This window comes from Pseudophryne corroboree, chromosome 2 (assembly GCF_028390025.1).
Source record: "Pseudophryne corroboree isolate aPseCor3 chromosome 2, aPseCor3.hap2, whole genome shotgun sequence".
Lineage (NCBI taxonomy): Eukaryota > Metazoa > Chordata > Amphibia > Anura > Myobatrachidae > Pseudophryne > Pseudophryne corroboree.
In genome coordinates this window covers 1,041,165,340-1,041,189,211 of record NC_086445.1, presented here as the reverse complement: position 1 = coordinate 1,041,189,211, position 23,872 = coordinate 1,041,165,340, and the positions used below count along the sequence as shown (strand labels likewise).

The 23,872-nt window shown below is 47.7% G+C and overlaps 1 long non-coding RNA gene across 1 annotated transcript in view; it reads left to right on the top strand.

The window, feature by feature from the left end:
• Positions 1 to 23,029, top strand: part of LOC134988502 (uncharacterized) — a 40,886-nt gene extending 17,857 nt beyond the window's left edge. The window contains exons 2-3 of the long non-coding RNA XR_010193956.1: positions 16,566 to 16,667; positions 22,659 to 23,029. This is a non-coding gene — a long non-coding RNA (uncharacterized LOC134988502). The remainder of the gene's footprint in view (positions 1 to 16,565; positions 16,668 to 22,658) is intronic.
• The last annotated feature ends 843 nt before the right edge of the window (positions 23,030 to 23,872 follow it).

The window sequence follows — 23,872 nt, the reverse complement described above, 5'->3', positions numbered from 1 at the left end:
CTCTCCTGTTCATCTCCGTTGATGGTGTAGGAGCTTCCGCAGTATAGCAAATATATATTGATTCAAGCTTTTTCGCATTAACCAAGATATTTACTCCTGCTCACAATTAGGTTCGTGTTTCCTTAAAAGCTTCACAGATATTTCATAAGCTCAACATTATATTCAAAGCATGAATTGTTCAATGTCATAGCGCCAGATGTATCCAAGGCCAGTCAAGCATATCGCCAAAAGTTCTGAACATCGAGGAGGATTTTGACCTGTCCTGACCTCCAGAGAGGATGTTCCGGGAAAACCGATAATCGCAAAGCAATAAATATATTTTAATTGCTAATTATAATCTTGTGTGACAATTGATGTGTTTCAGTTTTCAAGACATACATGGTGTATTCTTATTGGCTAAATGTATTGGCACACATGAATCCTTTGTTCTTTTACTATAAAATAAACCTTATATGGCCCCTAAGACAGATCAACTATGAACTGCTTAGGTTACACAATGATCCTGTGTCACCTTTTCATTCACTGATCTCCAACCGGTTGCTAAGGGAAACAGAATTCTGACTGATGACTGCAGAGAGTTTATAGACCAGACCTGAATAGGTTAACATACCCTATCATTTTGGGACCTCGTCCGGAGATCTTCCAGCATCTCCCCCACTGGCAACAAATCCTCTGATCTTTCAGGAACCGCTGATAAAAAAAACGGTAAGTGAGATTTAATGTGTAGATTTCTACCTGCTCACTTGAACTCAGCGTTTCTTGAAATCTGGGGAAGTCCAGTCGGGAAGGTCAGAGAATATCTTAAAGAACCCAGTGTCAGTCAGAAGAAATTCTTTAAAGGTACCATACATTTATGTTATATTGTTGAATTGTGGGTAAATAATTTCAGATAATTTGTCACATGTGCACAGGGGGAATTAATCAAATATGCAGAAAACTTTTAAATTGTGAAAGTACTAATACATGTTTATTAAGAAAATAGAGCCGTTTTATAAAGGTGGCGCATGGCCAAGATATGTTCTAATGCTGATAACCAGTTTGAATTGATAAATAACCAAAGAGGTATATGCAAATCTTGTACCTGTGTTGTTGTGTTAAGAAAATACAAAGGGTCCGTAGCACCGAGATTGGTGGCAATTACAAGCACTGAAGTCTCATTTGGTTATGTGGAAAATGATGATGAATTTTATTGTACAAAAGGTTGTCATTTTAAAAAGGGAATTGTTGGAACATTACATTGAGAATGATTGATCTAACATCATAACCTATTGGCCCAGGAACCACATAATCCCAGGTCTAAGACCCATTTGCCCGTGCAGCCTCAAACAGCTGCCGTGCACACAGATAACAGATATAACATTTACTGTCATCCTTGTTTTTGTATCCTTGCACTATTGTATGTACTCTGCCAATATGCTTTTGAAAAGGTGGGGGGGAGTCGGGTGTCTGCTGAATAATGAAACCAGTGTAACTAGATTCTGCTGCACACATTGTACTGTATATATTGTATGTCCCTATGCAAGACAGTTAAAGGGGTAGGATTGGGTCAGTAATAAAGAACAGCTACTGTCTGAAAGAGACACAAGGTGAACGTATTCCAAGAATAGTGGGGAGTTTACCAAGAACACAAGGTACAAGCAGGAGTCTATATAGGCAGAGGGATAGACCCTTGGAGTGACTTAACAATAAATATTAGGGACGCATCTCAGTGATCCAGAAGAAATAATCTATTATGCAGGTCTCACTTGGGGAGCAGTACTAACAGATTTTCCACCAACACAGGGAGGAAGGGACAACAATACAACCCATGTCATTTGTCCACAGACGGATTTAAGGAGCTTTTTAGGTACAAGGATAGAAGAGATTCTTCAGAGTCAGCGTCTCACATGGAGATTTTAAGTCCCTCATAAGGAGTTACTAAAATACCACATCAGGATGGGTTCAAACCCGTGGATATTGTTAGTAACAGGGAGGGTAAGAAAAGCTTTAAAAGGAGATTTTAAGTCCCTCATAAGGAGTTACTAAAATACCACATCAGGATGGGTTCAAACCCGTGGATATTGTTAGTAACAGGGAGGGTAAGAAAAGCTTTAAAAGGAGATTTTAAGTCCCTCATAAGGAGTTACTAAAATACCACATCAGGATGGGTTCAAACCCGTGGATATTGTTAGTAACAGGGAGGGTAAGAAAAGCTTTAAAAGGAGATTTTAAGTCCCTCATAAGGAGTTACTAAAATACCACATCAGGATGGGTTCAAACCCGTGGATATTGTTAGTAACAGGGAGGGTAAGAAAAGCTCTGAAAGGAATAAGTAAAATTTTCAAAAGAGCAGGCTTCCCGTCAGAAGGGACACTTGACCTAGAGAAATGGGAAAAATTTGCCTCCTGTAACAAAAGTTGGATAATTAAGCATAATAGTAGAGATCAAGCATCCATCTGGATCACTGTAGCAAAAGAATTAGGAGCAGAGAATAGAAGAAGAGATGAGGAAAATGATTTCCCCATTGTACCAGAGTACTCAATAGCACCACAACCAGCGTTAAACTCACTGCCTGTAATTTCAGCAACAGCACCTGCACACTATACCCCACCCCTATACCCAGACATGCATGCACACCAAGGTACCCATAAGTATGAACAGAATGAAATCATCTGCAAGCTCACTAACAGTAAAATTGAAAAAAAGATGAGCCAGGAAAAGAGTGACGAATAATCAGCCCTATCTTAGAAGGATCTGTGGTTGAAAATCCGAATGATTTACCTGAGCTATGTGTACAGAGTATGCCCCAGTGTCCTGATACTTTATCACAAGAAACCCCAACAAGACCAACCAAAGAAACTGGGCAGCTAAAGTTCCCCTCATGTTTAAACGAGTGGTGGACACCTGGAATCAAGCTATGAGTCCAGTAAACAATTGTCCACAATCAGGAACTATAGGCGAAAGGGTGCAAATCAGGTGAAGAGGAGAAGCAAGGGGTCAAGACACAGCCTCTACAGCTTTTCATGCCCAGGTGCATAATGTACAGAATAAACTGACATATTTTCCAGAAAGATTGTGTCCGGTATGTCAGTTTTGCGTTCCAGAAGGATATGAACATTGCCCAAATTGTGGAAACTGGATTTCACCCCATGAACCGCCATGCCAAGATATCTATGCGACTAGAAATACTGAAAGACGGTCATCATTGCCTATTTCTCTGTATCCAGCACAAGTACAGAGAATACGCAACCCAGATAATGCAGCCAGGACGAACGAACCATACATCGTACAGAGCCAACACCACAAACCATGGTATGGCAATGGCCTCGCAAATATAGTTGCAGAGTCCCCAGATCCTAGAAAAAACCCAATAGCAGTTTATGCCTATATATAAAGAATTCAAACCATATGGACACCGGCATGGGTCGACTACCACCAGTTGTGTGAGGCTATACTAGGACCAGCAACTGCCCAAACAGTAAGCACCATGTTAAAAGCAGATGCAGTAGATGATTGCCCAGCCATAACGGACGTTCCGACAGAGAAAAATAGAACAACGTTTGAAAGTGGAAAGATGTACATAACAAGACTTAAGAGATGGTGTCATGCACAGACACTCAGGGCACCAGCAGCCCCAGATTTGAAACAGGAAAAGACTGAGTCCATCAGAACTTACTATGATAAAGTCACTATACGACACACAAGATGATAGAATATGAAGGTGTGCAACTCCTGTGTCGGCAACAGTGTACTCAGTCACCACTGGCAGTTCGATAAAAGTGACTTTACCCACAGGAGACCCAAGGGTTTCAAGAGCTGTTTTTATGCACAACCAGATTCCTCTACGTTTACTTACAGATCAAGCCATTGCAACGACTGGATTGGGAGGTTAAGCCCTACCCCTGCAAGAAAGCAAAGATGTAACCTGAAATACAAGCTGCTATACAAGACTATCTCTCACAGGAAAAGTAAGACAAAGAGGAACAACAACTCCCAGCATAAACATCATTATGTTAAACACCAGCCTGGGTGGACTTGGACTAAGAAAATGACATGCCAGCAGCAGTGAGAAAGAATATGCAAGTGAAGAAAGGACAAAGTTCCAGAAGACAAATGAATGATGCTTCTTCTGCCAATATGAGTTACGGGCTTCTTCGGGTACTCCCCAGTGAACATAATGTCTCCAGAGGAAACAGCAGAAGGTATGATTACAGTCACCTTGCCCACTGGAGAAATACGTTTGTGCCTAATGAATGCTGGAGCCGGCACACGCAGAAGACAGCAGAGGGAGATACCACAAGAACTGGTGATATCAGAAATTCTTAAAGGGACAGGAGATGAGAGAAATGCAGTCACCAATACCAGCCCAGTTCTTGACCTCGGAGTACATGTCCAGTGACTTTGCTGAAGCACAATGTACTAAAGCTTATCCAAGGAGAATACAGTACACACCAGCAGAAGTTTAACTTTCCAGCAACTTATCAAAGGAAAGATCAAAAAGCCATTTAGAAGCAAGTTAAAACAGAAGTTCAGTATTGGCTCATTCCCGCAGTACCAGTTGTAGAAGAAAGGAAGCAATACTACTGGACCAGGATAGCTTTGTGGAGGGGCTATATCACCAAGTGATTTATCCACAAAACACACAGCTAAATACAGGATGTGAATGAACTGTTGATTGCCACCACCACTAAAAGAAGTACCAAGAAGGGGCAGTGTCCTTAGTGAAGTTTCTGGAAGAACAAGACTGCAGAGCCTCAGAAGGAGAAATTGCAGCTAGTCAAGCAAGAGTTAATCTTCCTAGGACACCCAAGGTAAGTCAGATGATCATTCCTGGGCCTAGTAGGACACTACAGAACACGGATACCTCTAGCACCAGTCTACATGCAAGCATTGTATGACAACACTGAAAGGGAGGAGGGTCCGCATCCTACATACAGCAACAGATGAATTAGGCTATTGAACAGTTGGAAACAGCAGTTGCCTCATCTCAAGCCCTAGAACTACCTGACTATTAAAGAAGGAGGCCATATATAGAAGTCCTTATGCAAAATCATGGACTGAGGTGAAGACCAGTGGCCTACAACTCAAGCAAGCTTGACAGTGGTAATCAAAGAGCACCTACCGGCATCAGAGCAGTGATAGCAGCAACAGTCCTAGAAGAGTATAAGAGCACAGAGACAGTGATGAATCAGAAGTCCTAGAAGAGGACTAAAGCACAGGCATAGTGCTGAATCATGAACTTATCATCCAGGGTCCACATGCAGGTACAGATAAGCTTCAACAAGCAAGAACCAAACACCTGTCAGTGGCAAGGCTGACCATGTATGAAGTAGCACTGCCAAAGTGCGACAAGTAACCATCAGAAGATGTATTACCCTCAACGCAGCAACCCTTTTCCAACACTAATCAATAAAGGTGTTGAATCTCAAGATTCAAAAGGAGGGAAAAACAGATTATCTACTGATGAATGGGAAAGCCAGGAGTTTCTAACATTCACTCACGAAGGTAAACAATATTGTTGGACACGATTACCCCAAGGGGGAGCAACCAGTCCATCAGATTTCTCAGAGGCAATGGCATTAATCCTGCAGAAATGGAGACCGCACTTTACAGACACCCAGTTAGTTCAATATGTCAATGATCTGCTTATTGCTGCACAGACAGAAGAGAAGTGAAAAAAAGGAAAACAGCATCACTGCTCATCTTTTTGGCAGAAGAAGATTGCAGAGTGTCAAAAGACAAGCTTCAGCTAGTACAGAAAAAAGTTGTCTTCTTAGGACACTGCATATCTCAAGGAACAAGGCATCTTACTGATGAAAGAACAAAAGCAATAACTCAAGCAAAATCCCCAAGAACATTAAATGAAATCAGAGCTTTTCTGGGCCTTATTGGTTATTGCAGAGAATGGATACCCTCAGCTTCATTACTGATGCAACCTCTATATGAATTGATAAAGCTAAATATTTATCGTATATAATACCCTTTATGAGGTCTAAGAACACTGTACGCTATCTACGTATGAAGTACCGTAAGGGTACGCTAGTTGCGTAACAACCGCTTTGCCGTGATCGAGACGCTCAAGCGTCACGTTCACTCACGGCCAAGAGATCACAGGCAGGCACGTTATTGGCTGTTAACTAACGTAATGATTCGCTATAGCGTAGCGGACGCTCGGGACCACGAGGAGATCACCAGCGGCGCTGACGCTCACTATATTAAACCTTTGTATCTAAACCATAAACAGTGTATTGTGCAGTAAAACCTTAGTGTAATGTTAGAGTGTAAATGCAACACAGTATAACCTTATTACCTTTAAAGCTGTTCGAGCGTCACCGACGCTCTGAGAATACTTAATACTATAAGAAACACACAGATACCGTGCTCAGGGTCCAACGCCTAAAATATATATTATGAATGCTATACTTGCAAAAGAGTTAAACACAATACAAGTCATACACTACAATATAACATAGACTACCTAACCAGATAACTACACAGGAAATACAATACAATACAATTTAAGGGAAAATGAGAGAGAAAGAGAAGGAGAGAGAGAGAGAGAGAGAGATTGAGAGAGATTGGCTCGGAATAACAAGAAGATCAATATGATTGCGGAGAAACACTTACACACAAGGGGAAACGATCGCATGCGCCTCGATATCCAGCTCCCGATTATCAGCAATGAGAACCGTTGAAGAGAGTGAACTGGATATGGTCGGCCTGCCTATTTATGCCCCACACACAATACAATTCAATGGTCCCTACAATCTCATTGTTCATTGGACACAGGAATTCGGCTTCGCATTATAACAAAAGGTCATAGGTTGATTCATACAGGTGGGTTGTGACTGCTTCCAACTGTTCAGGTGGGTGGGATACTGAGTTTCCCGCCGCATGACTAAATAAGAACAAATAATAGTAAATGGACATAAACTTCTTATGTCCATAACTATTCGCATGAGCGATTAATCCGCTCCAAACCAACACCGGAATATTGCTATTTAAATACTCTTCCGATGGGTACCAAACACCACTGTATGACCCCTGTTAGACCCTTCGTACAATACAAAGAGGGATCTCTCTGTTCAGGAACATGCTATGTTAACTAAACTTTCAGAATCTATCAAAGGGACCATGATCTACAAAATACATTATTACTGAAAATATGTAACGATTGAGTCGCACGCTACGATCACATAAACTCTACCGTAAATACGCATACCGTGCGCCTGCGGGTGCCCGCGACTGTGAGTATGCGCACGCACGGGAGAGCGCACGCATGCGCAGCGCGGACCAGAATGAGGTGCAAATATGGCAGTGTGTATAGAGATATTTTTCTGACTTTGACAGAATTAACAAAAAAGGAGGCGTCAGCAGAAAACAGGGACACCATTGAAGAAGCAGAAAAAAACAAAAACAAAAAAAACTAAAGCAAGCCATAATAACAGCCCCAGCATTGGGATTGCCTGATTACAAAAAAGCCTTTTAACCTATTCTGCCATGAAAACAGAGGGCATTCTTTAGGGGTGCTCACCCAGAAATACGGACCAAAACAAAGACCAGTGGCATACTATTCAGCCCAGCTGGATCCGATTATCAGAGGAGCACCATCCTGTGTCCGAGCAGTGGCAGCAGCAGCAATAATGAAGGAAAAGGTGACAGACATCATTGTGCTTGATCATCCACTGTGTATACAAGTACCGCACGCTGTAACAGAAATACTAAGTCAAGAAAAAAGCAAGCATCTTTCTGCAGCCAGACTTACCAAATATGAAGTGATTGCCTAGCCCTCATGGAATTAGAGACTTTACCTCTTCCTAATGTCCAAGATACACCACTGGACAATCCAGACATGAACCTGTTCGTCGATGGATCAAGATATTATGATAATGGATCCCCAAGGACAGGATATGCAGTAACAACTGAAACTTAAGTCATAGACTCTGGACCATTGCTACCAAGCATGACAGCACAAGAAACAGAACTCATAGCAATGACCAGAGCCTGCATACATGCTGAAAACATGACAGCTAACATCTAGTCCCAGGATTACGCTGTTATTTGGAAAAGTAGGGACTTCAAAGGTGCAAATGGAAAACCTATCAAACATGCCAGTTTGATTATGGAACTCTTCAGAGCATTGGAACTACCTAAAAGGATTGGCATAATCAAGGTACAAGCACATACTAAGAGCCAAACCATGGAAGCTAAAGGAAATGCATTTGCAGATGCAGAAGCCAAGAGAATTGCCTTACAATCAAAAGAACCTGAGCAAGTCTTAGTAGCTCAAGATATGAAGCAAATGCCCAGTGAGAGGAGTTGATCAAAATTCAACAACAAACATCACAAGGAGAACATGAGAAATGGAGATGATTGGGGGCAGAAGAAGATGAACATGGACTTTGGAAGTCAAGAGAATTAAAGTACTGTCTACCAGCAGCTCTATTTCCACCTATGTTACAAGTAGCTCATGGACAAGTACATCATTCAAAGGAAGCCATGGCTCCTGGCTTCAATAAAGCTGCAACAAACTTTGTAGCAGGATGCTGGATCTGTGGAATCAGCAATCCAGGACAAAGAACCAAGACACCTCTAGGAACTATACCCAAAGCCTCTTACCCATTTGAAAGACTACAAGTTGACTATATACAGTGGCCACGAAGCGGTCCATATGAATATGTACTAGTAGCAACGGACATGTTTAGTCGCTGGGCCGAAGCCTGGCCAGTAAGCAAAGCCACAGCAAAAACCACTGCAAAGAAACTGATAGCAGAAGTAGTATGTAAATTTGGGATACCTGAGGTTATAGAATCAGATAGAGGTACACATTTCACAGGAGAAGTCATGCAGCATATAATGAAAGATTTGGGGGTACAGCAGGCCTTCCACGTGCCTTACCGTCCCCAGGCGAGTGGGAGGGGGGACATCTGAACTTTGACCTTAAGCTAAAACTACAGAAAATGACAGAAACCAAAAGAACGGCCAGAATGCCTACCTATAGTATTTTTCAATATTAGGACCACACCCATGAAACCTAGTAAACTGACTCCATATGAAATATTGTTTGGGTCAGCTCTAAGAACAGGTTGTTATTATCCACAACAATTACAACATAATCATGGTGATTTTTACAGGTTATGTACAGGAGGTCTGTAAAACATTGACTAACCTCCATTGCCGAGTGGTTTCTTCCATTCCAGACCCAGAAGGATCAGCTACGCATAAACTAAATCCAGGAGATTGGGTCTATTTAAAAAGACATGTGAGAAAGACCTTTGAACCAAGATATGATGGTCCATATCAAGTGCTGCTAACCATGTCTACCTTAAATTAAGGTGAAAGGTCGTGATACCTGATTACATGCATCCCACTCGAAGAAGTTGACAGTGACTCTCCAGCCAGAAGAATGAAGTTGCTTATCCTTTGGTTGTTGTTAGGGGTAATCCCCAAGGTTTGGACTATAAATCCAGGGGACTGGTTTACTGAAAGGGAATAGTTCATGCTTAGTGTAGGTAGAATAGGGAGAAAAAGTGGAATCAAAAAGAGGGGAAATGATGGTGTAGGAGCTTCCGCAGTATAGCAAATATATATTGATTCAAGCTTTTTCGCATTAACCAAGATATTTACTCCTGCTCACAATTAGGTTCGTGTTTCCTTAAAAGCTTCACAGATATTTCATAAGCTCAACATTATATTCAAAGCATGAATTGTTCAATGTCATAGCGCCAGATGTATCCAAGGCCAGTCAAGCATATCGCCAAAAGTTCTGAACATCGAGGAGGATTTTGACCTGTCCTGACCTCCAGAGAGGATGTTCCGGGAAAACCGATAATCGCAAAGCAATAAATATATTTTAATTGCTAATTATAATCTTGTGTGACAATTGATGTGTTTCAGTTTTCAAGACATACATGGTGTATTCTTATTGGCTAAATGTATTGGCACACATGAATCCTTTGTTCTTTTACTATAAAATAAACCTTATATGGCCCCTAAGACAGATCAACTATGAACTGCTTAGGTTACACAATGATCCTGTGTCACCTTTTCATTCACTGATCTCCAACCGGTTGCTAAGGGAAACAGAATTCTGACTGATGACTGCAGAGAGTTTATAGACCAGACCTGAATAGGTTAACATACCCTATCACCGTATATCTCCATAGATTATATCATCCTACTTTGCACTAATATACTTAGCAACTAAAGTGCTTGCAGCCTAGATCAATACTAGTTAAATACCCTTGCAGACATGGATGCAGGGTTAATTGATAGCAGCCCCCACCCTCTGAAACCCGACCCACAGCAAAAGGTTGCCTCAAGGTGTGAACAAATCACTATACCCCCACTAATACACAGTGAGAACAGACTATAGTCTGGTCTAGAAATAACTAGTGAAAGATAAAATTGTCAATACCTATCATAGTACAAAAGCATGTAATGGCTGGATGTCAAAGTTGCAACAGTGAGAGAAGAACCCTGACTGTCCCCTTCCCACAACCTAACCCTGACTCTCCCCTATTCACAGCCTATCCCTGACTGTCCCCTTCCCACAGCCTAACCCTGACTCTCCCCTTCTCACAGCCTATCCCTGACTGTCCCCTTCCCACAGCCTAACCCTGACTCTCCCCTTCTCACAGCCTATCCCTGACTGTCCCCTTCCCACAGCCTAACCCTGACTGTCCCCTTCCCACAGCCTAACCCTGACTGTCCCCTTCCCACAGCCTATCCCTGACTGTCCCCTTCCCACAGCCTATCCCCGACTGTCCCCTTCCCACAGCCTAACCCTGACTCTCCCCTTCTCACAGCCTATCCCCGACTGTCCCCTTCCCACAGCCTAACCCTGACTGTCCCCTTCCCACAGCCTAACCCTGACTGTCCCCTTCCCACAGCCTAACCCTGACTGTCCCCTTCCCACAGCCTAACCCTGACTCTCCCCTTCTCACAGCCTATCCCTGACTGTCCCCTTCCCACAGCCTATCCCTGACTGTCCCCTTCCCACAGCCTAACCCTGACTGTCCCCTTCCCACAGCCTAACCCTGACTGTCCCCTTCCCACAGCCTATCCCTGACTGTCCCTTCCCACAGCCTAACCCTGACTGTCCCCTTCCCACAGCCTAACCCTGACTGTCCCCTTCCCACAGCCTAACCCTGACTGTCCCCTTCCCACAGCCTAACCCTGACTCTCCCCTTCTCACAGCCTATCCCTGACTGTCCCCTTCCCACAGCCTAACCCTGACTCTCCCCTTCTCACAGCCTATCCCTGACTGTCCCCTTCCCACAGCCTAACCCTGACTCTCCCCTTCCCACAGCCTAACCCTGACTGTCCCCTTCCCACAGCCTAACCCTGACTGTCCCCTTCCCACAGCCTATCCCTGACTGTCCCTTCCCACAGCCTAACCCTGACTGTCCCCTTCCCACAGCCTAACCCTGACTGTCCCCTTCCCACAGCCTAACCCTGACTGTCCCCTTCCCACAGCCTAACCCTGACTGTCCCCTTCCCACAGCCTAACCCTGACTCTCCCCTTCTCACAGCCTATCCCTGACTGTCCCCTTCCCACAGCCTAACCCTGACTCTCCCCTTCTCACAGCCTATCCCTGACTGTCCCCTTCCCACAGCCTAACCCTGACTCTCCCCTTCTCACAGCCTATCCCTGACTGTCCCCTTCCCACAACCTAACCCTGACTCTCCCCTTCTCACAGATGCATACCTCCCAACTTTTCCCTTCTTCAAAGAGAGACACACTCGCGGCGAAGCCGCGCGCGCTCCCGAAAAGGGGGTGTAGCATACAAAAAGGGGCGTGGCCTACAAAAGGGCGTGGCTTTGCGGGAGGACCGCGATCGCGAGCCACGCCCCCGTTTTCATCACTGAAGGGGCATGCCCAGCGCTCTGTGAGCTGCTGGTATGCCCCGTCTCCCTCTGTCTCCAATGAATAGACGCTGTGCGCATGCGCACAGCGTCTATTCACCGCTGCTCTGCTAAGCAGGGCAGCGAGAGACAGAGCCTCCCAACTGGCCCCCCCACCGCGGGACACTGCGGCCTGTGGGTGGGACAGCGGGACAGTCCCCAAAAAACGGGACTGTCCTGCGAAAATCGGGACAGTTGGGAGGTATGCAGATGAACCCTGACTGTCCCCTTCCCGCAGCCTAACACTGACTCTCCCCCTCTCACAGATGAACCCTAACTGTCCCCTTCTCACAGCCTATCCCTGACTGTCCCCTTCCCGCAGCCTAACACTGACCGTCCCCTTCTCACAGATGAACCCTGACTGTCCCCTTCCCGCAGCCTAACACTGACTCTCCCCCTCTCACAGATGAACCCTGACTGTCCCCTTCCCACCGACTATCCCTGACTGCAGGGGTGTATCTACCCATTGACCAGGATGGCACTCGCAAGGGGCGCCAGCCGAGCAGGGGGCGCCGCCCGACGGTGCCACCCTCGGCCAGTGGGTGGAATCCCTTCATCCGTAGTGTCTGGCAATACCAGCTGTGCCGAGCTGCCTGTGCATTGCCTGGGATGGAGGGCGGAGGATCGCTCAGCAGGCAGGAGCTGGCGCCAGTGTCCGCCACCGCAATGTTCTACAGGGAATAAACTGAAAATAAACTACAACTCCCAGCAACCCTTGCTGTCGGGAGCTCCCAGCGGCAAGGGCTGCTGGAAGCTGTAGGGTTTTTTTTCAGTTTCTTCATGTAGTTTGGTGCGGTGCCGGACACCGGCACCAGCTCCTGCCTGCTGAGCGATCCTCCGCCCTCCATTCCAGGCAGCTGGGCACAGCAGGTATTGCCAGACACTACGGCTATCTGCTGGGATGTTGTGGGGTGGGGACTAGGGCTATGTGCTGTGTGGGGAGGCTATGTATGTGCTGGGAGTGGGGGCAACTACTACTATGTGCTAAGTGTGGACTACAGCTATGTGCTGGGAGGGGGATGGGGACTACAGCTATGTGCTGGGAGGGGGATGGGGACTACAGCTATGTGCTGGGAGGGGGATGGGAACTACAGCTATGTGCTGGGAGGGGGATGGGGACTACAGCTATGTGCTGGGAGGCGGATGGGGACTATGGCTATGTGCTGTGTGGGCAGGCTATGTATGTGCTGGGAGTGGGGGAGACTACTGCTATGTGCTAAGGGCGGACTACAGCTATGTGCTGGGAGACGGTTGGGGACTATGGCTATGTGCTGGGAGGGGGATGGGGACTACAGCTATGTGCTGGGAGGGGGATGGGGACTACAGCTATGTGCTGGGAGGGGGAGGGGGACTACTGTATGACGGTTGGGAGAGGTGGAGACTATGGCTATGTGCTGTGGGGACTACGGCTATAGCTTGGGGAGGTGGGGGCTATGGCTATTTCCTGGGAAGGGACAATAGCTATGTGCTGGGAGGGGGATGGGAACTATGGCTATATGACTGTGGGGGCTTATCTGGCACTGCGGGGGCATATGTGTATCTGGCACCATGGGGGCATATCTGGCACTATGAGGGCATATCTGGCACCATGGGGGCATGTGTATTTAGCAGTGTGGGGGCATATCTAGCAACATGCGGTCATATCTGGCATTGTGGGGGCATATGTGTATCTGGCACTGTGGGGGCATATCTGGCACTGTGGGTCCATATGTGTATCTGGCGCCATGTGGGCATATCTAGCACTGTGGGGGCATATCTGGCACTGTGGGGGCATATCTGTATCTGGCACTGCGGGGGCATGTGTGTATCTGGCACTGCGGGGGCATGTGTGTATCTGGCACTGTGGGGCATATGTGTATCTGGCACTATTGGGGTCATGTGTATCATGCCCCCATTTTCATTGGCCATGCCCCATGTGGCATGTGGCCACACCCATTTTTTTGGCATGTGTACGCCAAAGGTGCACACACACAGTACTACTAAGATTTTTTTTTCTACTTGCACCACTGGGTAGTGCGCTGCACTGCACTTCTTTACATTACTATTGGGTGGCATTGCCTCCTCAGCTAGGCCAGGCACTGCTGATGTCTCCTCAGTGTTATAAGAATTACTGTGTGGTCATAATGTGTAAAGGGAACTGCTACTGTGTGGGCATGATGTGTATAAGGGTTACTACTGTGTAGCGTAATTTGAATTGGGGGAACTATTGTATGGTCATGCCCCTTTCCCACAAGATCTTGTCCCTTTTTTGCACATGCATCTTCCCTACTTCAAATATGGGGGGCGCCAGTCCCTTACCTCTGCCCACAGCCGAACCCTGACTGTGCCCTTCCCACAGCCTAACCCTGACTGTGCCCTTCCCACAGCCTAACCCTGACTGTGTCCTTCTCACAGCCTAACCCTGACTGTGCCCTTCCCACAGCCTAACCCTGACTGTCCCCTTCCCACAGCCTAACCCTGACTGTGCCCTTCCCACAGCCTAACCCTGACTGTCCCCTTCCCACAGCCTAACCCTGACTGTCCTCTGCCCACAGCCTAACCCTGACTGTCCCCTTCCCACAGCCTAACCCTGACTGCGCCCTTCCCACAGCCTAACCCTGACTGTCCCCTTCCCACAGCCTAACCCTGACTGTCCCCTTCCCGCAGCCTAACCCTGACTGTCCCCTTCCCACAGCCTATCCCTGACTGTCCCCTTCCCACAGCCTATCCCCGACTGTCCCCTTCCCACAGCCTAACCCTAACTGTCCCCTTTCCACAGCCTAACCCTGACTGTCCCCTTTCCACAGCCTATCCCTGACTGTCCCCTTCCCACAGCCTAATCCTGACTGCGCCCTTCCCGCAGCCTAATCCTGACTGTCCCCTTCCCACAGCCTATCCCTGACTGTCCCCTTCCCACAGCCTATCCCTGACTGTCCCCTTCCCGTAGCCTAACCCTGACTGCGCCCTTCCCACAGCCTATCCCTGACTGTCCCCTTCCCACAGCCTATCCCCGACTGTCCCCTTCCCACAGCCTAACCCTAACTGTCCCCTTCCCGCAGCCTAACCCTGACTGCGCCCTTCCCGCAGCCTATCCCTGACTGTCCCCTTCCCACAGCCTATCCCTGACTGTCCCCTTCCCGCAGCCTAACCCTGACTGCGCCCTTCCCGCAGCCTATCCCTGACTGTCCCCTTCCCACAGCCTATCCCTGACTGTCCCCTTCCCACAGCCGAACCCTGACTGTACCCTTTCCACAGCCTAACCCTGACTGTCCCCTTCCCACAGCCTATCCCTGACTGTCCCCTTCCCACAGCCTATCCCCGACTGTCCCCTTCCCACAGCCTAACCCTAACTGTGCCCTTCCCACAGCCGAACCCTGACTGTCCCCTTCCCACAGCCTAACCCTGACTGTCCCCTTCCCACAGCCTATCCCTGACTGTCCCCTTCCCGCAGCCTAACCCTGACTGCGCCCTTCCCGCAGCCAATCCCTGACTGTCCCCTTCCCACAGCCTATCCCCGACTGTCCCCTTCCCACAGCCTAACCCTAACTGTCCCCTTTCCACAGCCTAACCCTGACTGTCCCCTTCCCACAGCCGAACCCTGACTGTGCCCTTTCCACAGCCTAACCCTGACTGTCCCCTTCCCACAGCCGAACCCTGACTGTGCCCTTTCCACAGCCTAACCCTGACTGTCCCCTTCCCATAGCCTATCCCTGACTGTCCCCTTCTCACAGCCTATCCCTGACTGTCCCCTTCCCACAGCCGAACCCTGACTGTGCCCTTTCCACAGCCTAACCCTGACTGTCCCCTTCCCACAGCCGAACCCTGACTGTGCCCTTTCCACAGCCTAACCCTGACTGTCCCCTTCCCACAGCCGAACCCTGACTGTCCCCTTCCCACAGCCTATCCCTGACTGTCCCTTTCCCGCAGCCTAACCCTGACTGTCCCCTTCCCATAGCCTATCCCTGACTGTCCCCTTCTCACAGCCTATCCCTGACTGTCCCCTTCCCACAGCCGAACCCTGACTGTCCCCTTCCCACAGCCTAACCCTAACTGTCCCCTTCCCACAGCCTAACCCTGACTGTCCCCTTCCCACAGCCTATCCCTGACTGTCCTCTTCCCACAGCCTATCCCCGCATGTCCCCTTTACACCGCCTAATCCTGACCTCTGGCGTGTCAGTGGCCAATAAGGGGGTGGGGACTCATGAGGTGGGTAGGGCCTCAGGAGGAGGGGCGGGGTCTCACTGCACGATCACCATTTTCATCATTTTGGGGTTGTGCCCAGCACTTCCTGAGCAGCTGGACAGCCCCTGTCTCACCTCCCTGCACTGTTAGATGGCGTGAGCATACACACGGCATCTATTCAGTAATCACCAGCTACTATACAGAGCAGAGCAATGGTGATCAGGTGAACAGACTCTCCCAACCAGCCCCCATGCCCTTGGGTCACTGCTTGGGAGGTATGTCCTAGTGCCTAACCTAACCCTAAAACTAAACCTACCCTTAATACTCACCATTGGGATCCATCGGGACAGTGACTATCTGGATCCTGACTACATCTCCATACAGTAGTGACGGCCGTGCTGTTGGATGAACTGTCCACGACAACGCATCCTGAGACATCACTGAGCCATAATGTGAAAGGTGTGTCATGTCGTGTGTCACCGTGGTCTGATGACTGTATTATCTCCTGTCCTCCTCAGCTCAGAAAGCAGGTGGAGCAAGAGGTGGGGACATCCTTCATCACTTTCCGAGCTCTTCAGTACAAGACGCAAGTTGTTGCTGGGGTGAACTACTTCATTAAGGTAATTGTCAGGGAAGGTGATTATAGTATATAGGGCCTAATTCAGACCTGAACGCTGTTGTGAGATTTTGCATGATGGGCGATTATCAAACAGCTGCGCTGATTGACAGGAAGTCGGCGTTTGGGGGTGGTAACTGCCCATTTTCTGGGAGTGTCAGGAAAAATGGAGGCGTGGCCAAGTGGTTTCAGGGCGTGTGTGTGACGTCAGCTCCGGCCCCAAACAGCCTGTTCTGATCGCATTGTAGGAGTAAGTCCTGGGCTGCGCACAGAATGGAAAAATCATTCGATGGTGACTGAGATGCGAACGAATTTGCAGATGACTGCTGTCTGGTGAAGTTTTCGCACGGCGTACGCATGCGTTCGCACATTTGCACGGGGCGGGTGTTCACTCTCTCTAGGTGGCGGCTATCTGATGACAGACCTCTGCAAAAACGCACAGCAGCGATCAGGTGTGAATTAGGCCCATAGACTTTGGTTACACAAGGTATACAGCATTGCAATCCATCAGCAGAAACGCAATGTTTGTGTCTGATTCTGATTTGGAAGTAAAGCAATCGCCAGTAACTGTGCCCCTGGCCAGCACCAGTCTTTAAGGCAGAATTTCCCAAACTCCGCCATTACAGTCCAGGTTTTAAGGATATCCATGCTTGAGCCCAGGTCATTTAATTAGCACCTCATTCAACTTATATTTAACCATCGGAACTCCGGCATGAGTCTCCTTACAACTGTAATGGCAGGGTTTGGGAAACTCTGGTTTAAATACCATTGAATTGTAGATAAAATGCAGTGGCTTGCTTGCACAAGCCACACCCATGCATGTAAGCCACACCCACAAGCCACACCCATGACTATAAACAACACCCATAGCTGTAAACCACACCCATAATCCACAACCATGACTATAAAATACATCCATGCCTGTAAACCATACCCATAAACCACACCCATGACTATAAACTACACCCATGCCTGTAAGCCACACCCATAAGCCACACCCATGACTATAATGTCCACCGATGCCTGTAAGCCACACCCATAAGCCACACCCATGACTATAAATTGCACCCATGCCTGTAAGCCACACCCATAAGACACACCCATGATTATAAGATGCACCCATGCCTGTAAATCGCACCCATAAGACACACCCATGAATATAAATTGCACCCATGCCTGTAAGCCACACCCGTGACTATAAATTGCACCCATGCCTGTAAGCCACATCCATAAGACACACACGACTATAAATTGCACCCATGCCTGTAAGCCACATCCATAAGACACACACGACTATAAATTGCACCCATGCCTGTAAGCCACACCCATAAGACACACCCATGCCTGTAAACCACACCTATAATCCACAACCATGGTTATAAAATACACCCATGCCTGTAAACCATACCCATAAGAAACACCCATGACTATCAGCTACACCTATGCCTGTAAGCCACACCCATAAGCCACGCCTATGACTAAGGTACACCCATGCCTGTAAGCCATACCCATGACTATAAATTGCCCCCATGCCTGTAAGCCACACCCATAAACCACACCCATGACTATAAACTGCACCCATGCCTGTAAGCCACACCCATAAGGCCTTATATATACACATATATACCATTATTTTTTTCTACTCTCCAGGATAGTGCGCAGTGGGAAGATGCCGCTGATCGCTGATGGTGGCATGGCCGGGCACTTCTCATCATTCGGTCTAATGCCATCACAGCGTAATGCCGCACATCAAGGGTCTATGAATATGGGGATGGGGCCAAAATGATGCCATTCTCATGGTATGGCATTATAGGGGCCCCACCCCATCTCATGGAGCTGTGATTCACTGCACAAACCCTACCGTCTGTCCCATCTCAGTGGGAAGGTGGGGATGATACTGGAGGGTCACCTACAGTACATATCTGGGAGTCCTGAATAACAACAATCACAGGGATTTCTCCTTCTCTCCCTGCACCCCCATTATAGATACATACCCTCCAACATGACCCGTTCCATTAGGTACAAAATACTCTGTTCCTGGACTTCCTTGCCAGTGGCAGTTACAGAGGCGAGGCTGCAGCACAGTCCAAAATTCAAACAGGGGAACCACACCAACTGCCAACAAGCCCTGGTCGGCGATGTTTGGCAGTGTTTGGAGTGGCAGTTGGTGTGGCTCCCCTATTTAAATTTTGGACTGTGCTGCAGCCCCACCTGTGTAACTGCCACTGGCAAGGAAGTCCAGGAACAGAGTATTTTGTACCTAATGGAACGGGTCATGTTGGAGGGCATGTAGATCAGTGGCGTGCGGTGAGGTCACTGGCTGGGGAGGCACTGAGATTAAAAAAAAAAAAAAATATATATATATATATATATATATATATATATATATATATGTACACACACACACAGTGGTCGAAGTGGAAATTTTGAAGCGAGGGTATGGAACAGTTAAGGATGCAATTATGCGTGCGCCCCAGAGAAGGGGGCGTGGTCACCCAAAAAGGGGGCGTGTCCCTTTCACCTTATAGCACACGGTACGAGCCGAAATTCACATTATAGCACACGGTACGAGCCGAAATTCACATTGTAGCACACTGTATGAGACGAAATTCACACTGTAGCACACTGTATGAGCTGAAATTCACATTGTAGTACGCTGAATGAGCTGAAATTCACATTGTAGTACGCTGAATGAGCTGAAATTCACATTGTAGTACGCTGAATGAGCTGAAATTCACATTGTAGTACGCTGAATGAGCCGAAATTCACATTGTAGCACACTGACTGAGCCGAAATTCACATTGTAGCACACTGAATGAGCCGAAACTCACATTGTAGCACACTGAATGATCCGAAATTCACATTGTAGCACAGTGAATGATCCGAAATTCACATTGTAGCACACTGAATGATCCGAAATTCACATTGTAGCACACTGAATGAGCCGAAATTCACATTGTAGCACACTGAATGAGCCGACAGTCACATTGTAGCACACTGTATGAGCTGAAATTCACATTGTAGCACACTGTATGAGCTGAAATTCACATTGTAGCACACTGAATGAGCCGAAATTCACCTTGTAGCACACTGAATGAGCCGAAATTAACATTGTAGCACACTGAATGATCCGACATTCACATTGTAGCACACTGAATGAGCCGAAATTCACATTGTAGCACACTGAATGAGCTGAAATTCACATTGTAGCACACTGTATGAGCCAAAATTCACCTTGTAGCACACTGAATGAGCCGACAGTCACATTGTAGCACACTGAATGAGCTGAAATTCACATTGTAGTACGCTGAATGAGCCGAAATTCACATTGTAGCACACTGACTGAGCCGAAATTCACATTGTAGCACACTGAATGAGCCGAAACTCACATTGTAGCACACTGAATGATCCGAAATTCACATTGTAGCACAGTGAATGATCCGAAATTCACATTGTAGCACACTGAATGATCCGAAATTCACATTGTAGCACACTGAATGAGCCGAAATTCACATTGTAGCACACTGAATGAGCCGACAGTCACATTGTAGCACACTGTATGAGCTGAAATTCACATTGTAGCACACTGTATGAGCTGAAATTCACATTGTAGCACACTGAATGAGCCGAAATTCACCTTGTAGCACACTGAATGAGCCGAAATTAACATTGTAGCACACTGAATGATCCGACATTCACATTGTAGCACACTGAATGAGCCGAAATTAACATTGTAGCACACTGAATGATCCGACATTCACATTGTAGCACACTGTATGAGCCGAAATTCACATTGTAGCACACTGTATGAGCCGAAATTCACATTGTAGCACACTGTATGAGCTGACATTCACATTATAGCACACTGAATGAGCCGACATTCACATTGCAGAACACTGAATGAGCCGAAATTCACATGACAGCACACTGAATGAGCCGACATTCACATTGCAGAACACTGAATGAGCCGAAATTCACATGACAGCACACTGAATGAGCCAAAATTCACGACAGCACACTGAATGAGCCAAAATTCACATTGTAGCACTCTGAATGAGCCGAAATTCACATTATAGCACACTGAATGAGCCGAAATTCACGACAGCACACTGAATGAGCCAAAATTCACGACAGCACACTGAATGAGCCAAAATTCACATTGTAGCACTCTGAATGAGCCGAAATTCACATTATAGCACACTGAATGAGCCGAAATTCACATTATAGCATACTGAATGAGCCGAAATTCACATGACAGCACACTGAATGAGCCGAAATTCACATTATAGCACACTGAATGAGCCGAAATTCACATTATAGCACACTGAATGAGCCGAAATTCACATGACAGCACACTGAATGAGCCGAAATTCACATTATAGCACACTGAATGAGCCGAAATTCACATTATAGCACACTGAATGAGCCGAAATTGTGACAGCAGGGATAGCCAGAGTGACAGCAGGGACAGGGAGAGAGAGTGACGACAGGGAGAGAGAGTGACGAGAGTGACAGCAGGGAGAGAGTGACGACAGTGACAGCAGGGAGAGAGAGAGTGACAATAAGGACAGTAATGACAGGGAGAGAGGGTGACAGCAGGGGAACATTACCTGACTGTGGTCGGCGGCGGCACCAATGGGCAGCGGCAGTGAGGTCCCTCTGACCGCCATTTGTTGCGGGTGGCGGCTGGTGGATGGCGGCAGTGAGCGGCTGGTGGCTGACGGTGGTGAGCAGCGGGCGGGGGTGGTAAGCGGCGGGCGGTTGTGAGCTAGTACAGCGCTCTACACAGCCGCCAGCCTCCGGGCAGGGACGAGAGCACCATGTGTAGCAGGATGGCCACTTCCCTCGCCTCCTGCTGCACTTTAATTTCAGGGTCAGTGGAACACTCTATATATGTATATATGTAATATATATATATTTATTTGAGAGGCAGGGGGGAGGGCAATCCACCACTGCCTCCCCCAGTTCCCTAGCATCGCGGGAGGGCTGGGAGCAGGAGGACACCCAGCGGCATCCAGCCCTCCTTGGTCTGCTTCAACGCCGGGTCCCGCTGCCTCTTCACCCCGCCGGCTCGCCGCGGGTCCCGCTGCCTCTTCACCCCGCCGGCCGCGCTACTGTAACTGTGGTGATAGCTCCACAGTAGTGCCGGCCGCCGGGTCCCGCTGCCTCTTCACCCCGCCGGCTCGCCGCGGGTCCCGCTGCCTCTTCAACCCGCCGGCTCGCCGCGGGTCCCGCTGCCTCTTCAACCCGCCGGCTCCACAGCAGCGCCGGCCGCCGGGTCCCGCTGCCTCTTCACCCCGCCGTCCGCGCTACTGTAACTGTGGTGACAGCTCCACAGTAGCGCCGGATCCCGCCGTTGCTTCCGCCCGCCGCATAAGGGTGATTGGACCAGCGGATCCAGCACTGAATCCGCTGTCCAATCACATCTGCCTCGTTGACAGGGGCGGGTTTCCCCTGTCAACGAGGCACTTGTATAAGTGCCGCTTTCCCCCGCTGGTTTTAATGGGCTTTCACAGCCCAGTGCTTGTCCCCCCCCCTCTCCCTGCTTTAATCGGTACCTATTGTTAGCGGGAGGCACTGCAAACAGTGCTTCCCAAACAACTACTCAGCCTTAAAATGGTTAGGACAATGTAAAGAAGTTACTTATGACACAGAATATGTGTCATAAGTGTCTTCTTTATATTATTTTAACCATTAATGACAGGGGAGGCACTGCCTCCCCTGACTGCACGTCCCTGATGTAGATAGGCCCAGGACCACACAACTTCAGATTGTGGGGCAGATGTACTAAGCCTCGGATGGAGATAAAGTACCAGCCAATCAGCTCCTAACTGTCATTTTTCAAACACAGCCTGCAAAATGACAGTTCGGAGCTGATTAGTTGTTACTTTATCTCTCTCCACATTATAACTTCTCCGAGGCTTAGTGCTCTCCCCCTGTATGTTTATATGCAGAAAATGTTTATGCTGTATATTTATGCTGCTGTATTCCTCAGGTCTACGTGGGATATAATGCGTGCATACATCTACGCGTCTACAGACCACTTCCGTATACGAATCAACCAATGAGCCTCACTGCGGTCCAGCTCTGCAAAACCAGACAAGATGACATCACATCCTTTTAACCCAACGCTTGCGCCAAAGCCGAACCGTCCTTCCGGGTCCAACAAAATGTTCCTTATAGTAACATGGCTTTTGCTGCGTTACTGGTTTCTGAATATGAACAACATTTTATACAGTCTATATTCAAGAAGTGCTCTGATATGTGTATGTAATAACGTGTATATAAGTGTTGTCTATTACTGACTCATAGGTTTGTAATAACTGGAGCATTTGCATAAAATAAAATGTGTCCATCATCCTCTCATGCAGGCTCCTATGTTATTAGGGAGGTGATTGTCTGGCAATGTAAATTTGGGTGGTCATTCCGAGTTGTTCGCTCGCAAGCTGCTTTTAGCAGCTTTGCACGCGCTAAGCCGCCGCCTACTGGGAGTGTATCTTAGCTTATCAAAATTGCGAACGAAAAAGATTAGCAGAATTGCGAATAGACACTTCTTAGCAGTTTCTGAGTAGCTCCAGACTTACTCGGCATCTGCGATCAGTTCAGTGCTTGTCGTTCCTGGTTTGACGTCACAAACACACCCAGCGTTCGCCCAGACACTCCCCCGTTTCTTCAGACACTCCCGCGTTTTTCCCAGAAACGGCAGCGTTTTTTCGCACACACCCATAAAACGACCAGTTTCCGCCCAGAAACACCCACTTCCTGTCAATCACATTACGATCACCAGAACGAAGAAAAAACCTCGTAATGCCGTGAGTAAAATACCTAACTGCATAGCAAATTTACTTGGCGCAGTCGCACTGCGGACATTGCGCATGCGCATTAGCGACTAATCGCTCCGTTGCGAAAGAAAAATAACGAGCGAACAACTCGGAATGACCTCCAATATCTTGGTAGACTTGCTTTGTGGAAGTCACAGTGGTCAGTGAGGGCCAGTGATGTCACAGCAGCTCAAGTGACTGCAGTCTCAGCTTTCTGATGGATAGAGCACACAGGAAGAAATCTCGACCCATAGATGCTGGCTGGCTGCTGTAGGAGTCGCTAAGTGTTCAGCTTCATGGCCCTCATTCCGAGTTGTTGGCTCGCAAGCTGCTTTTAGCAGCTTTGCACAAGCTAAGCCGCCGCCTACTGGGAGTGAATCTTAGCATA